Here is a 16,605-nt window from a genome sequence, read left to right as displayed (position 1 = left end):
AAGAACAAGGCCGGGACAAGTATTGATCCCTATGCACATCTTCGGGGGGCTATTAAGACTTTGAAGGTCAAAGTGTTGGACAAGCAGCAAGTGCTAGCAATTGTTGCAAAGATTGTGGATGACACTTTTGTCGCTCAGGTTGAGAGCATTTTGAATCAGGGGGCAAACAATGAAAATGGATGCTTTAACAGAAACACTCATCTTGATTCCCATCCCAAGACCATGAAAACCCAGCCAACACCTGCCAACCCATTTACCAATGTTTCTAAACATGATGCTTCCTCCTCCCAAAAATGAACCTTCGCCTATCTCCATATGAGCCCTACCCTCGCCTTGAAGGTACTGATGAAGAAAGGGTATCTCAAACCGCTCAATCCTCGACCTCTCCGTAGCCCTCTCCCACCTAAACATGACCCTACCCCACCTAAACATGACCCTACCCTACCCAATATTGCATATTTCATCAGTAGTACGGTCATCATACTGACCGCTGCTTTTGCCTTCACCATGAAATTTAAGACTTGATTGACAATAAGGTCATCACCCTATCAAATCCCAAAGTTGTAAATAAATCTCCCCCTGTCTAGAATAGATTGCCACCCCATAACATAAATCCCATCCATGGCTTGCCAACAACCAACCTTGACCCCAGCTAGCACATTATACCGACCAATGCTAGCGAAGATGGTGAGAATGATGAACCTCAATCTCAGCTAGGGGAATTGTCTAAAAACATGTGAAAAAAGGACATTCTGAACTAGGGGCATGGTGTGAAAAAGAATTTGTTTCGGTCAAAGAGATGTGCAGGGACAATCAAAGTAATTGTGAGGCTCAATCTGTGAAACTCAGTTTAAAAGTTTGACATCAATCCTATTGGGTGTGGATGTTAGTATTGTTGAATTGAACACTGGTTTGAACCCTCACGTGGGCTACTTGAAGTTATTTTTGAATTCTGCAGATGGACTTGGAGAATGAAAACCTCTTTTGTCTCCAGGGTGCTGATTTTGTTTTGAGTTGTGTCCTGTAAATAGTTGAGATGTGAGTTTTATTTTTGTTGTCTTATTTTGTGTTGTTGCGCTAGTTGAGTCTTTTCCTTTGAGTCACTACCATGTACCCTCAAGTCTTCATCTTTATAAGAAAGCGGGAGTCAAGTTTTTGATCATTTTGTTATGCCTACTGTAATGCATGTGTGACCTTCTTAAAAAATAGAAAAGCTATGAATTTGTTTTCTAAATGAGATTCTATTAATAAGCTCGAGCGTTGAGAAGGATCCTCCAAATGGTTTGAGTGGGTTCTGAATTATCGACACAAAGCCCTTCATGATTTCAAAATTTTAAACTATTTCTTTTGTAAACTTGTGAAGATGGGTTCAGAATTGTGCATGGTATTCTATACTGTCCTGGGGCTTTTCTTCACCTAGGCGATCATTTTGGCAAGCACAAGACGGCTTTCATACCTCACGATCATAGAATTTCTCCCCCTGGTGTTTTTATTAATTCAAAAAGAAACAGATAAAAGAAACCAAAAGGGAAAAAGGAAAAAAGAAAAAGAAGAAAAAATAAGAAAAGAAAAGGAAAAGAGAATAAGGAAAAAGAAAAAGAAAAAAGAAGGAAAAGAAAAAAAAAAGAAATGAAAAGGAAAAGAAGTCAACCATCAAGCTAGGGGCATTCATTGGAATGAAATCCAATCAACCATGAGGAATGAAACTTTTGTCTGAATTCAGGGAGGCCAATGCAAAGAAGGTACCACATTGCGAGATGAACCAACTTTTAAAATGGAGCAAAAGAAAGAACGAATACATGCATCAGAGAATGGAGAACCAAGCTCAAATCAAGGCCAAGTTAGCTCTAGTATTGGGCCAAGGATGATTAGTGATCAAATTCACCACAAGTGTTGTAATGATATCCTTAAGAGGTTTGCTAGGCCGAAAACCTGAAAGAGCGACCTAGAAAAAAGTTAGAGCATGAAAAAATGAGAAATTAAATAAATAGAGCTCGCAAGGTCAAAAATCCAGAAGGGCGACTTTGGCAAAAGTTAGAGCGCAAAAGTAGAGTGTCAACACCCGAGTGAACCTCACCCACGAACTACGTTGACCTAATTTCCATTCTTGGGATACTTAGGCAACTTCATCCTAAAGTTCAGTCTCAACCATATCCATCTTGTTCATCTCAACTCAATCACCTTGCCCAATTCACGTCATCAACTTCACATCAATCCATGAGCTACACCGACTGCTATGCATATCACATACTTGCGTTGGGTAATAAGGAATTAGTTTGAATCAACAAGTGGAGCAATTTTCCATACTCGAACTTATCAGTATAAGCTCTAAGTTGAACAAAAAATGAATCAAAACTCAGGTTTTGCAAAATTCATTTCTAAAAGGAACATAAGTAGTACTAGAGGCACTATAAATGATCAGTCACCTTGAGTCTTTTTTTGCTTTGGTGTCAGTTGTGAGTTCTGTCATGTCGTGCCTAGTGTTTGTCTCAATCTGCGCTCTTTATTGAGTCACCATAATGTATTTGTCATTCAAAAGTGCTCTTCATCGAGTCACCATAACATGTCTGTCGCCCAAAAGTGCTCTTCATTGAGTCACCACAGCGTGCTTGTCATTCAAAGTTCAACAGAGTGGCATCGCCAAAATTCCATACACAAATGTTTGCTCTGAACTCAAAAACAAGTCCATGTGTGGAATTTATAAACAAACTGAGAGTGCCCATACAAGGGACATCACATTTGATCATTATAAAGTGTATATGAGGAATTTGTCACTCCTTTGTAGGGGACTGGAGTAAGTTCTCAACATGCTGGGATAAAAGAGAAGTGTGAGTCTAATTGGTCGGCAATTGTTCCAGGATCTGATGATCCTCATCACACGTACCTGCACAATGTTTAAAAAGGTGGCCAATGGCTAGACACTAGAGGCAATTTTCAGTACATCTGATTGGGTCATCCATTGAACGAGGTGCATGAACCCAACTGTTGGCCAATGATTGGACGCTAGGGGCAATTTTCGATGTATCTGATTGGGCCAGCAATTGAACAAGGGGCATGAACCAAACCTTTCTAACCTTTCTCTCCGTCCACTCAAAGCCACTTGTTGGGCACTTTCCCTTGGATTAGGGTAGTTTACCCCCATGATGATTCTGATATGATTCAGTTTTCGAAAGTTGTCTCCAATTATTTCAAAGCTCTCCTGGGATTGCCATTTTCCCTCTAATTAATGCATGTGCTTTGGATTATGCATACATGCTGATACATTCTGGTTGATTTGAATTGCATGATTGGTTGCTCCTATTTCGTCGAGTTACCTTCCACAGTATTTTTCAATTACATTTCAATTAGTTGTGGCAAGTTTCCCTGCACTCATTTCATAAGGTACATGACACATTACTCTGAGTACTACTCATTTCCCTCTACATACCTTGCATCTTTCACCTTGTATCGCACTGTTTTGTGCACCTTGAGTTCGCACTGTTTTGTGCACCTTGAGTTAGTACTGTTTTATGCACCTTGCATCGCACTGTTTTGTGCATTCACCTTGTATCGTGCTGTTTTGTGCACCTTGAGTTCGCACTATTTTGTGCACCTTGCATCGCACTATTCTATGCATCCACCTTGAGTTTGCACTATCTTGTGCACTTTGTATCGCACTGTTTTGTGCACATTGAGTTCACACTGTTTTGTGCACCTTGCATCACACTTTTGTGCACTTTGAGTTCACATTGTTTTGTGCATTCACCTTGTATCGTAGTGTTTTGTGCACTTTGTATCACACTGTTTTGTGCACCTTGTATCGCACTGTTTTGTGCATTCCTCATGTATCGCACTGTTTTGTACACCTTGCATCGCACTGTTTTGTGCATTCAACCGGCATCGCACTATTTTGTACACCTTGCATAATGTTGTTTTGTGCATTCATTCACCCCACACTGTCTTGTGCACTTGCTGGGTCTAGGAGATCTTAAATCCTCTAAAGGCGCAATGCCTTTGGTGTTTGTCATGCCCAAATAGCTTCAGGTGGTCTGGTATAACCACCTGACTTTGTTTCTAGTGAGTTCCTAAGAGATCAACTGAGACGGTGGAAACTAGAGTTTGAATGGTGATGCCTAGAATGTAAAGGTTCGGAATTTTCGAGACTAAAGTCTAGTTTAAATACCCAGGGGTGTATCCTCGGCTTGAAATCTGTGTAGCAGCTCCATAGGTTGAGGTTGCTTGTATGCGCCTCAATTCTGGATATTGAACCAACCTAGTCTATCACCCTATTGGAGAATAGGAAAAGTTGAAAACATAGCCAGAGAGAAAAATAGTACTCGTGGTTTGGAATCGCAAGACGAATGATGAAGTCTTAAAGCCAACCAGCAGCATAAGATGAGTCATCACCAATTGCCCCTGTAAGGTACTTTCTAAAAGCGTCGCTTCCCAGCTGCTACGTCATATCTATTATCTCTATCACATTGCATATAGCATCTATCACATGCATCACTGCATTATCCATTACACCCATTAGATCATACCATTTTATCACCTACATCCTTTCCATGTGAAGCTTAGTTAGGAATGTGCTCATATCTTTCCCTCGTTGAAACATGGTTTTATCATGTGTAAGTACCCATGCTGCGTTGAGGCCAGTATTGAGGGTGTCGACACCTTTTCTGTGTTAGACGTGGTCTGTTTTGTGTCCATGCCTTTTCTAGGTAAGATGTGATTCAGTCTACGCCCTTTATTCACTTCATCCATTGCATTCATTGCATCGTACTTTGTCTTGTTGCATTCAGCATTGGATCATTATCTTTTCCCAGTAGATCATTCCTCACTTATATCATACCACCCAATTACTTGTACTCTTTCTCTTTCTATGAAAAACATAATTTTACATGTGCTCACACCCCTTTCATGTTAAAACATGGTTCTGTTATGTGTAAGCATCCATGCTGTGCTGAGGCTAGTGTTGAGGATGTAGGCACTTAGCCTATGTTTGGTGTTGTTTGGCTGTGCCCACGTTATGTCTTTTTTTATATAAAACGCAGTTTGATTTGCATCTCCATTCCTTTATGGTATTCGTGTGTTTTCACTACTTGTGGTTTGATGATTTCGTTCTATACATACGTTGTAATCCTTTGCATTGTTTCGTTACATTGTGTATCATTTGTATCATGTCCTTGAGCTACGCTGGTTTGATTCCTTGTAAAGAGATACGTAGGCAACCTTCGGGTTTAACCAATTGCATTTGCATTTTGTTTGTTTGCCCAAATCTTACGGCCTTGTCAAAATGGGTCATCTTTGGGCTTTGACATTCACTCATGTCACTTCATGACTATTCAAGCTCTGTCAAAAAGGGGCAACTGTAGACACCCCATTTTTGACTGCCCTTAAGACTTGGGCACTTTATTCCAAACATTCGATGATGAAAGTTACACGGTGCAATCTTTTGCATTCTCAATGAAGAAATTTGGATTCAAGCTCTAATCCCAAACCCTACACCCCATTTTGGCCAAACTATTTTAGAGCTTAAAACCCTCCTTTCAAAATATTTTTCCAAATGCTCCTACAATGTTCCGAGGCTCGTATTTCGTTTAAAAAATTACATTTTTTGGTAAATCGAGTAAAGACAAAATGGAGATACATGGAAGGGAGGTGAACACTTTGAAAAATCTTTAAAAACATATTATTTATAGGTTTGGAGTGGGCGGAAATAGGAGGGGATGGAAGAAAACTAGTTTAGGAAAAGGTTAGGCATCAACCCGTTAAGATAGAAATAAGCATCCTTCACAAAATTAGGCATATCTCTCTGACCACTTATAATTTAGATGTGAGGTCACCACCATTGGAAAGTAAACTTCGGGGCTTCAATTTAGGCTCAAGAATCACCTAAAACCGAATTCGGATGAGAAAGATATGCCCATTTAAAGTCGGGCTTGAATGTAAATTTTTGGACCCGGCTGAGTCCATTCAGAACCAGCTGTGCCCCATTTAGGCCCCGTTGGGTCTCAATGAAAACTTTTCCAGGGTTGCTTTTTAGGCCCAGCCATGTGTTTTTGGGCCCAGCTGTGTGTTTTGGGGCCCGGCCAGGTCTCAATGGTGAGAAACAGGACAGTTGGCGAGAATTTGCTAACTGTTGTTTTTTGAAGATATTTTTGACCAAATTGGCTCAAATTCTATAAATAGACCCCCTGCATTTAGATTTTGAGGTTAGAAGATTTTCCTAAGGGCTTTGAGGGAGATTGAGAGCTAAAACCATCCTTTTTGCTTCCTTTGATCTTCAAACATTCTTGAACAATACATACACCATTAGGGCTTGTTCTTGGAACTTTTTGTTGAGATTTCAAACTAAATTTCATATACTTGAGGAGGTTTAGAATCAAGTTTGATCAACAACCTTACATGCTCTTGAAAGAGGTATACTTCTTACCCATCTTTTTCCATTGTTTTTACTAATCATCTTCTTCATTTTCCTTGAGTTTGTGCACTAATGGAGGTTACTTTAAAGGGCTGCAATTTGTGATTTAATTCACAAAAAGTTGAGGGGTTAGACACCGCTCCTTCTTGCTTGTCTAGTTTGTTCTCTCTTATTGTTGTTCACTTTCTTCACCTTTTTGAAGTGATTTTAGCCACTGTTTTTGGGCTGTTTTTGGACCATGTTCAAAGGCTAAAATATGTGATTAAAAGTTAGAAAAAGTGGAGGGGTTAGCCATCCCTCCTTAGGCTTTGTTCCATAGCTTTTTCTCTATTCTTTTTTTTTTTACTTACTTTCTCTTGCTTTTACCACTATTTTCTTGGTTTACAAACTGATTTTCAGAGTTAAAAAATGCTAAAAAAATATAGTTTAGCAGTCCAAAAAGTGGAAGGGTTAGTAGTCTTGCTTACTAGTTTTGTATCTCCTTGTTCTTACCTTTCTTTTATGCGCTTTAAACATACTTTAGCTACCATTTTTTTTCTATATTCGGGGCTGTTTAGGGGTTGCTTAATCTATTTAATTAGGTTATGCTTGGAATATATAACTTGTTGTGTTGTAAGTCCTCATGACTTCGATTGTTTAGGCCTTAGACACCAAGTCGTTCAAGTTGATCTCTTTTCTTTACTTAGTTTTGATATCAAGAGTCTCATTTTAATAATCGATTTCGGATAATCATGATACGTTGATCGTCAAGGCGCAATCTCCCTTTCATGTCATGAGTCACTTCTCGTTTGACATTTCTTCTTATTTAGTGGACTTAATCTCACTTTGGACAAATTGATTAAAGAATGGAAAAGACTATTAAAATCGGCTTAAAATGAACTAAACCGACATAAAGAAAATGTTTAGAGTTGGTTGGATTTGGCCGGACATTATGCCAAGTCCATCGTTCCTAGAATCATCACTTATCAATCCATGATACGTTGATAAGACTCGGTGCGTATCTACTTTTCTCTTTGAGTCTTCATAATAAGAGGAAATGGTGGTTTTTCATCTCATTTATTAAAGTTTTGTCCAAATGCGCTCGGGATCATCAAGCCATCAACATGTGCTAATTGATGGTTTTGAACGCGAATTTGTTATTCTCTTGAGTTTCTCATGACAGAGAAGAGCAGAATGGACAAACAGAGCTCAAAAAAACTCTGCCTGCACTATTTTCACCTCAAAGCATAAGAACAGGATTTTGCGTGAAATTAGGGCACGACCGGCCTTATTTGGGCCCGGCTGGCCTCATTGGGGACCGGCCGACTTCCAATGTTTGGTAAAACAGTGTGTTTTGCAGAAGCATAGAGCGGTGGCCAAAAGCGAAACAAGGCAGCTTCCAAGGAAGGCAGACAGAGTTGCTTCTGAAACCGTCACATGCATACCCTCCTTGCGCTTCCATTGTTAATCAATGTTGTAATTTCATGCTCTTATTAGTATCATACTTAATTATTGTGGTAGTTACATAGCTAGTTAACAAGTTAACTTAGATTACTAGCTTGTTGCTCATTCGGGAAATTTTTGTTGTAATAACTTAGCTAGTTAGTTATTTACATCATTTCTTTCAAATTGGTAATAATTAGTTTATTTCGGACTCTCGGACATTGATTCGCACCTTCTCGCATGAGGGCAGAAATATGTAATAATGGTGTATGTCTTCCAACCCCATTTCTTTCTCTCTCTTATTTACCCACTTATAATGGTAGTGTAGAGCATCATATTTACTTAGCATTCCCATGTTTGCATACACTCGTCTCACATGCATTAGGGTTCGGCTCATCATACTAACCAATGTCAATTTCAAATTCATTGCTTGAGTACGTGATTTATCGCATGCCTTGAATTGGTTCATATACCATGCTAGTGGCTAAGCCTATTTAATTGCATGATTGTATGTGTCACATTAGTCATTTTGCATAAGTTAGTAGTATTCATGTTTTCTAATTATTTTGCTTTGTTTGGCTTGCCTCGGAGTACTAGGTGAGCATTTTGTGTTTTAGCATATAGCATTGCGTGTTAGTGTTGCCATATCGAGCATGTTTCCCATGAGACTAAGAGTTTAAGCGATATAGTTGTTCGAATGCCGATGAATGAAAGCTAATTGCTAAAATTGGGATGAATTAATTAATGTACATACAAACTCACCTTTTCAATTGATGTGTATTCAAAACAATCTTCAAAACAAACTTGAAATCAAAGGTTCCATTTTTTGCAAATTAGTTTATACTTGTGTGCAACACAGAGTAAAGTTAGCCTAATAATCGGAACAAGAGCATATAATGTAAATAAGATTCACATCATGATTAGTAGAGGCCGATCTTTGATCGGGTGAGTGGGGTGCTCAATTCATGACCTTCCCCTCTCATACCTAAGTTCTCGAGCCGAGACACTTTGGTGATAACGGATAAGTAGCCTTTGGCATGAGTCACGGGTTTCCTAAATTTTTCAAAATATTTAGTTGGCGACTCTAAAATCTAGCAAAGCAGTCTATTTTTGGCATTTGAATCAAATATCGATTTTCCAAAAGAATTGCCAGATTTGGATTTTTTTTGTGTTTTCACTGTTTCACACTACACTTGTGAAATCAAATTCAGAACCACGAGAGTCCGAACGGTAGGGTTAGTCGTATCCAAAAGGAGCATGAAAACAAGCGACACTATCTCATCGTTTATTGCTTCTTTCCAGAAAGCAACATCTTGAGACTTCATAGCCTCCTCAAATGTTAATGGATCTGAATCCATATTGAAGGAAATCATTGTTTGCTTACATTAAGCTTTCCTAGTTCCTTCTACAAGGTAAACAATGAAATCAGGGCCGAATGACTTCTTAGCCCTGGCCCTCTTACTCCTGGCCCTCTTACTCCTTCTCAGCTCAATATTCTTATTAGGTTCATTAGGCTCAATGGGTTCTTGTCGTTCACTTTCCTCTGTAGACATCAAAGGAGTTGATTCATTTCCTAGATTAGAATCCAACCTTGGAATGGTTGTGAAATGATTCTCATAAAATGCCACATCACATGATTCAATGATGGTGTTTGTTTCCACTGAACCATTGGGCTGTAGTACCAGAAACCTATATGCTTTGCTATGTATAGCATAGCCAAAGAATATGCATTTAATTCCTTTTTTCACCTAATTTCTTCCTTTTATGTTTAGGCAATCTGACTATTACTCTACAACCCCACATTTTCAAGTAACCAAGATTAGGTTTCTTATTTTTCCAAAGTTCATAAGAAGTAACATTTTTTCCCTTTAGAGGAATTCTATTGAGTATGTGACATGCACTGAACAAGGCTTCACCCCAAAAGCCAGAACTTAAACTGGAGTAAGAAAGCATAGCATTAATCATTTCTATTAATGTCCTTTTCTTTCTTTCAGCTGCTCCATTTTGTTGTCGTGTGTAGGGTGCAGACTTCTCATGAATAATTCCAACATTTTCACAATATTTTGGAAAATGGTATTCATCACCACTGTTAGACCTAAGTCTCTTAATTTTGACATTACACTGACTTTCTACTTCTGTCTTAAAAATCTTGAATTTGTCAAGTACCTCATCTTTCAAATACAAAAGATAGATATGCTAGTACTTAGAAAAATGATCGATGAATGTTACAAAATACTTCTTGCAACCTCTAGTGAGGGTACTATGCATGTCACATACATCACTATGCACAAGTTCAAACAGAGATGTGGTTTTATCTACTTTAGGAAATGGAATGCGAGTAATTTTAGATTGCACACAAAATTTGCATTTTTCAAACATATCAATGTCATACTTAGGAATTAAATATAAATTAACCATATCATGCATTTTCCTAGTATTGACATGACCTAAACGAGCATGCCATAAAGAAAGAGAATCAACAATATAAGCAGAAACAAATGTATTATTAATAACGTTAAGTTTGAACATTCCCTGATACATGTAGCCCTTTCCAACAAAAATTCCACCCTTAGACAGGACAAATTTGTCTGATTCAAATACTACCTTGAAACCATGCTTATTAAGCAGGCTTCCAAATACAAAGTTGTCCCTGACATCAGGTACATGATAAACATCATTAAGACTTTAGACTTTTCCAGATGTGAACTCTAGATCCACTGTCCTTTTGCCTTTGATAGCAGCAGTTGAAGAGTTGCCCATGTAGAGAATTGTTCCATCACTCACTTGTTCATAAGTAGTGAAATGACTCTTGTCGTTGCAGATATACCTCGTTGCTCCTAAGTCAATCCACCAGTCACCAGTATCTTTGAGCATGTTCACCTCGGATACAATAGCCACGAACTTGTTCTTGGAATTTGATGCTACTGGCTTCTTCTTATATGACCAACATTCATTTTTGAAGTGCCTTGGCTTGCCACAATGCCAGCAAGTGCCTTTCGGCTTCTTAGCATCTTTCTCAGGTTGGGGTTCGCCTTTACGCTTCCTTTTGTTAAACCTCTTGCTGTCATCCACCATGTGAATCTTGGAAGTCTGAGCCAATTGGTTTTTTTTACTTTCAAGAAGTCTCGACTTTTCCTCAACTTGGAGGTGTTGAGCCAATTCCTCTAAAGGTAGATATGTCTTTTTGTGTTTCAGAGTTTTCTTAAAATCCTTCCAAGAAGATGACAGTTTCTCTATTATAGATGAAACTACAATAGATTCATCTATGTTCATATTCTTTGTCAAAACTGACTCAGAATATGTTGGATCTCATGGAATTGTTCCGTAATGGGCTTTGTATCAATCACAGTAAAACACATAAAATTACTAATAAGAAATTTCTTACTGGTGGCATCCTCATTGAGGTACTTTGACTGTAATATGTCTCAGAGTTGCTTTGCCATTTCCAGATGTTGATACACATCGAACATAGAGTCTGATAGCGCATTCAAAATGTGTCCTCGGCAAATATAGTCGTCATTCTCCCATTTAGTTTTGGTACGGGTTTGCTTCATAGTCTCGTCTTCTTGTTCCGTCGGATAGGGGTAGTCAGTACATAGACCACTTTGAGACTGGTGAGCAAAAAATGCATCTTCTTTTGCCAGCGTCGAAAATTTCCTCCATCAAATCGGTCCAGCTTCATGAAATTTTGAGTCATTTTCTGAATAGACATCACCATATCAAAATATTGCATTTAGATTGTTGGAACAATTTATCTTGAATTCTTCAGTTGGTGGCCTTCGGGTTTTCAAAACTTAGCGATGATCTTGTCTATGTAGAACAGAAATTTGATGCTTCAACTCGTATTACTTAGTTGCTTTCCTAAGGACAATATTTGCACCCAGTAAAAGGTGTGCAGGGGGTTACAGCAAATTCGCCTCCAGAATACAATGAAGCCTGATCTAAAGATCAAGTCTATCGGCATCTGCACTAACGACAATAGATCAGAATACTCTTGATATAATCAAGAAAACCAAGATACTGATAATCAAGTCTACAGAATTTGATTACCAGAAAGAAAGCAAAAACTTGCTTAAGAAACTCCTGATCGAAAACTCTAAATCAAGAGAGAGCGAGCGAGAGAGAGAGAGAGAGAGAGAGAGAATTGCAAGAATGATTTTTGTATTTTTTGATGGATTGAAATGGCTGATTTCGCAGCCTATTTATAGGCCTTGATGCATTTGATCGAATGGTCATATTCCTTGATCGCATCCAATCAGATCTGACCATTGGATCGACGATCTATAGTGTAGATCATTCTTACCCCGAATAGATACCTTGACTGATCATACCTGATCATGATCGGGTGCCATCTTATCTGTACGATTGCGCGCATCTCCAATCAACGGCTATGATCAAACTACTCCAGATCGAATACGCAACCGTTTGATCGGTTAGTTGACTCATTGCCAATGGACGACAAATCACTGCCACGTGGAAAATAACTTTATTAAGTGCTCCATGTTTTCTTCTCTTTCCAATGTGGGACAAAGTCCCCAAACTTATTTCAAGCTTTCCAAATAAAAATAACGAAGGTTTTGAAAACACCCAAAAACTAAACAATAAATTTTGAAAACCCATTTTGAAAATGGCTTAACAATCTACCATGAGCTCTTTTTTTGATAATTTATGTTGTTTATTTTATAAGGTTTTCGCATATATCACCCACAAAAAAGATTAGGTTGCCCTATCGTAATCTGTTCAATTTATTGCATTTGTCATAAAAAAATAGATAGTCTATTTTCAAAAATACAACTATTGTCCATTTTTTTAAAAGACAAATGTGATAAATTGAATATATTATGATTATCGAATCATTAAAATAGAACTCATGGTGAACCCACATGCTTGAACAATACCCTTTACTCTCAATCATGGAAGCCCAGTCCTTCAATTTTTTTAGAAGTCATTAGGTTTGTCTAATTTGCACTTTCTGTTATATTTCTCTGTCATATTTGGTAGTCATTACATCATTTTTTTTAATTGCACAAACTTAACATTGTTAGAGTTAGGGGAATTTCTTTTAAGGCTTCTAATATTAAGATTTTATTAGCTAAATGGCATACAATATTTTCACAGTAGTTAAGATCCCTCAACATTTTTATGAAGAAAGATCGACTCAAAGAAATTTCAATTTTTACAGAATTTCTTTGAGTCAGGCAAAATTTCTCTAAGTAGAATTTTCTCTATAAAAATGTTGAGAAACCTTAGCTAATAAAAAAAATCTTGAACCTCTCCTACTACACAAAGTCAGAGATGGATATTTCATTAATTTTCCGTTAGAGTTAACTATGGGGATTAAATGATCATTTTTAATTTTAAAACTGTGATTAAAATGAATAGTTAGATTTTACTCTAAACTATTTATTATTTTGCCTTTTAATCTCAATTTTAATTGCTTTGACCAATATAATGCACACAACTTAATAATTTAACACAATTATACTTAACTATAGGGATTAAATGATAAATTTCAATGTCAAAAAATTGTGATTAAAGTGAACAGTTAGATTTTTAAATACAAGCAGTTTGATTTTTTACCTTTTAAATCTTTTTATTTTTATTTTTATTTTATTGCATTGGCCAATATAACAAATACTGATTTAATCAAAGTCTTTGAGTGTCTAATAAAAAGTTGGATGCAATTATACATTTGGGGAATGTCAAAAAAGTGAAGCGTAAAAATAATAATTTTAAAATAATGATAATACAAGTTTGTATATGCAAGTACCGGTTATACTTTTATTATTTTCAAATTATTTTATCTACGCTTTATTATTTTTTTTTTTAAAAATTGTCCCTTATACGTTAATGTGGTTAAAATTGGATTTAAGAGCCCAAAAAAAGGAAGAGACAAAATACGAGCCAGTGAAATTTAATTGTTTTTGTTTTTGTTTTTTGGAGAATTTCATATTTAATATAATCTTGGAAAGATGAGTTAAAAAAAATATTAATTTTATTTATTTGAAATTTTTTATTTTTTATTCATATATGATATTACAAGAAAATTTAATGACTTAAGATTATAATACTTAGTGAAACATCACTCACTTTGTGTAGCAGGAGAGGTTCAAGATTTTTTTTTTATAGCTAAGATCCTTTGATGAAATTTCTCTGTGTCGAGACTGAAATTTCTCTGAGTTGGACCAAAATTTCTCTATGTCGTGTACAAATTTTTTTGAGTCGAATTTTCTTTGTAAAAATTTTGAGGAATCTCAATTATTATGAAAATATTATATGTCATTTATCTTATAAAATTTTAATATCAAGAACTTAAAAAAAAGAAAAAAAATGAAGTAAGAGTCTTATTTATTTATTTATTTTCAAAGAGAACAAATATTTTTCAACTGCCATTACCTAAAAAGAGCAACTTTAATACATTGAACTTTTAAACTAGCGCAGACTTAAAATGAGACAAGCTGCTTGATATAAATTCATGTTCATCTCCTCAAAAATTTCATTTGAGATCCGCTTGTTATATAAATAAGATCAATTTGAACATTTTTTAAATATCTTAATTTTTTAAGTTCAATTCAAATTCAACTTGACAAATTTATATACACTATCAAAAAAATAAATTAATTAATTAATACAAAAATATTCAAATTTGACTCTTCTAAGATATGCTCAGAAGGTAAATAAACCAAACTAGAACATATATTAAGAGAAAAATATCATTTTGCATTCCAAGCTTGTTAAGTTTTTGTAATTGGCAATCTCGTTTGATAAAACTCCTTTCAATTGTAATTTTATTCGCTTTTTTGTTTAAGTAAGGATTTGAGTGTTTAGATGTAAATCCAACCCAAATTGTGCCTATACAGAAGAGTTTGTGATCTCAATCCTTTCATGTTGCCACTTTGAAGTTGTCTGACCGCTCAAGCAGTCATTTGTGCACTTGAACGAAGAAAAGAGTCATCTAGTATTTTTGTAGAGCGTCTAAACTTCTAGGAAGTAAGTTTTACTGTTTTAGCAGTGAAAGTTGCGCTCGAGCGGTCAATCTATATGTTTTGCACCGCCTTTACTCACATCGCTCGAGTGGTCTTCATGATCCAGTTTACTATAAAATGCGTTGTTTGCTCGTTTTAGGGTTTGAGCTATCCAAATTTTCAAAGATGAAGAAAAAAAAAAAAAGTTTATATTGGAGGGTGCTTTATGAGTATTTCCTTGATAATTTAAGAGTGATCAATAGATTCGTGAATTTCATATCAATATCATCAAGGGTTTGTTTGTTTTCTTTTATTTACAAAAAAGAGAGTTGTTCTTCGATCGATTCTGGAGAACTTGGGCTTGAAGCTTTGTGGATTTCAAAGTGGCTTATCATCGTGGATTCGACATCAGCGTTATGGATTTAGCGTTGGGCAAGACAATTCTGACATGAAGACGGTGGTAAAAGAGACACATCCGGGTCAATTCAATTCAGACGTGGATTTAATAGATAATTAAAGGTAGACATGTGTAATTACTTTTTGTCTTCTTAAAAAATTGTTTTGTGGCTTTGAGCTGTAATTTTTTTTGTCACAATTGGAGACACTCCAATTGTAGTTTTCCACGTTAAATCGGTGTGTTGATTGGCTTGATTGTTTGATCGAGATTGTTATTTTTTATTTAAAATTGAAACATAATTATAAATCAATATCTCGAAGATTTTAGATTTTGCAAAACTATCATTCAAAAATGAATTTGACATTTGTTTTTTTAATAATATTAATTTTATACTTAAACTATTCGATTTTTTACATCAATTTTACCTCCACCGTCAATTGCCATCTAAAAAAAACAAAAGTTGTTAATGTGGTACCCCAGACTTCATTTGAAATTGCATTTTACTCCCCAAATATCAATTAGATCTTAAAATAAAATGAATTTTGGGGGTCTAATTAATATTTTAAAGATAGTTTGGGAGTAAAATAAAATTTCAAATGAAATTTCAGTGTCATGTTAGTAAGTTCTTTTGATTATAAATGGCCACTAACAACATGGATAAATTTGAAATATTCAAAATCAAATAGTTTAAGTGTAAAATTAATATTATTAAAAAAAAGAGTTAAATTAATTTTTGAATGATAATTTGAGAGGCAAAATAATATTTTCTCATATATTAAAGTTTATTAATTTCTAAGTTAAATTTGAATAACTTACCATTCCGTCGAGGAGCTAGATTTTTGTCTAGAGAGGAGCCAATAATAAGAAAAGTTATTGGGTTAAATCAAGAATTAATTTGATTTGGTTAAAAAATAAAAATAAATAACTATCAAAATTTAAAAGCTATTTCAATATTATATATTACTGCAATAAATCATCTTTAACATTTAATTCTATAGAAGTCTTAGCGTTTATTTGAGTAAGTGGATTATTAATACGGTGGGATTGAATGAGATGATTATTAATGCAGTGATATTAAATTAGAGATGTAAAATAAATTATATTTGTTTATGCACTATATATTGATGTTAGTTTGTTGTGATTAAATTTATGAAATTACATAAAAGTGCTTGTCATATAAAACGTCACTTCGTTCTTTTTGTAAAGTGATAGGTAAAATGGTCTTTTTACCTCAAATCTCATAGGATTCGATTTTAATACCACCTCTCCCATGAAATTACTAATCTTGAATTTATAATCCCATAGCACTATTAATTCCATAATAATTTTTCAAAATAAATATGATATTTGTGAACCCCATCTCATTATTAGTTCAATCCCAACCTTTTATGTTTGAAAAGAACATAGGGCTGCTAACT

This window comes from Camellia sinensis, chromosome 5, assembly GCF_055761805.1.
Source record: "Camellia sinensis isolate YWXY chromosome 5, ASM5576180v1, whole genome shotgun sequence".
NCBI classification, from domain to species: domain Eukaryota; kingdom Viridiplantae; phylum Streptophyta; class Magnoliopsida; order Ericales; family Theaceae; genus Camellia; species Camellia sinensis.
This window is presented reverse-complemented; position numbering follows the sequence as displayed.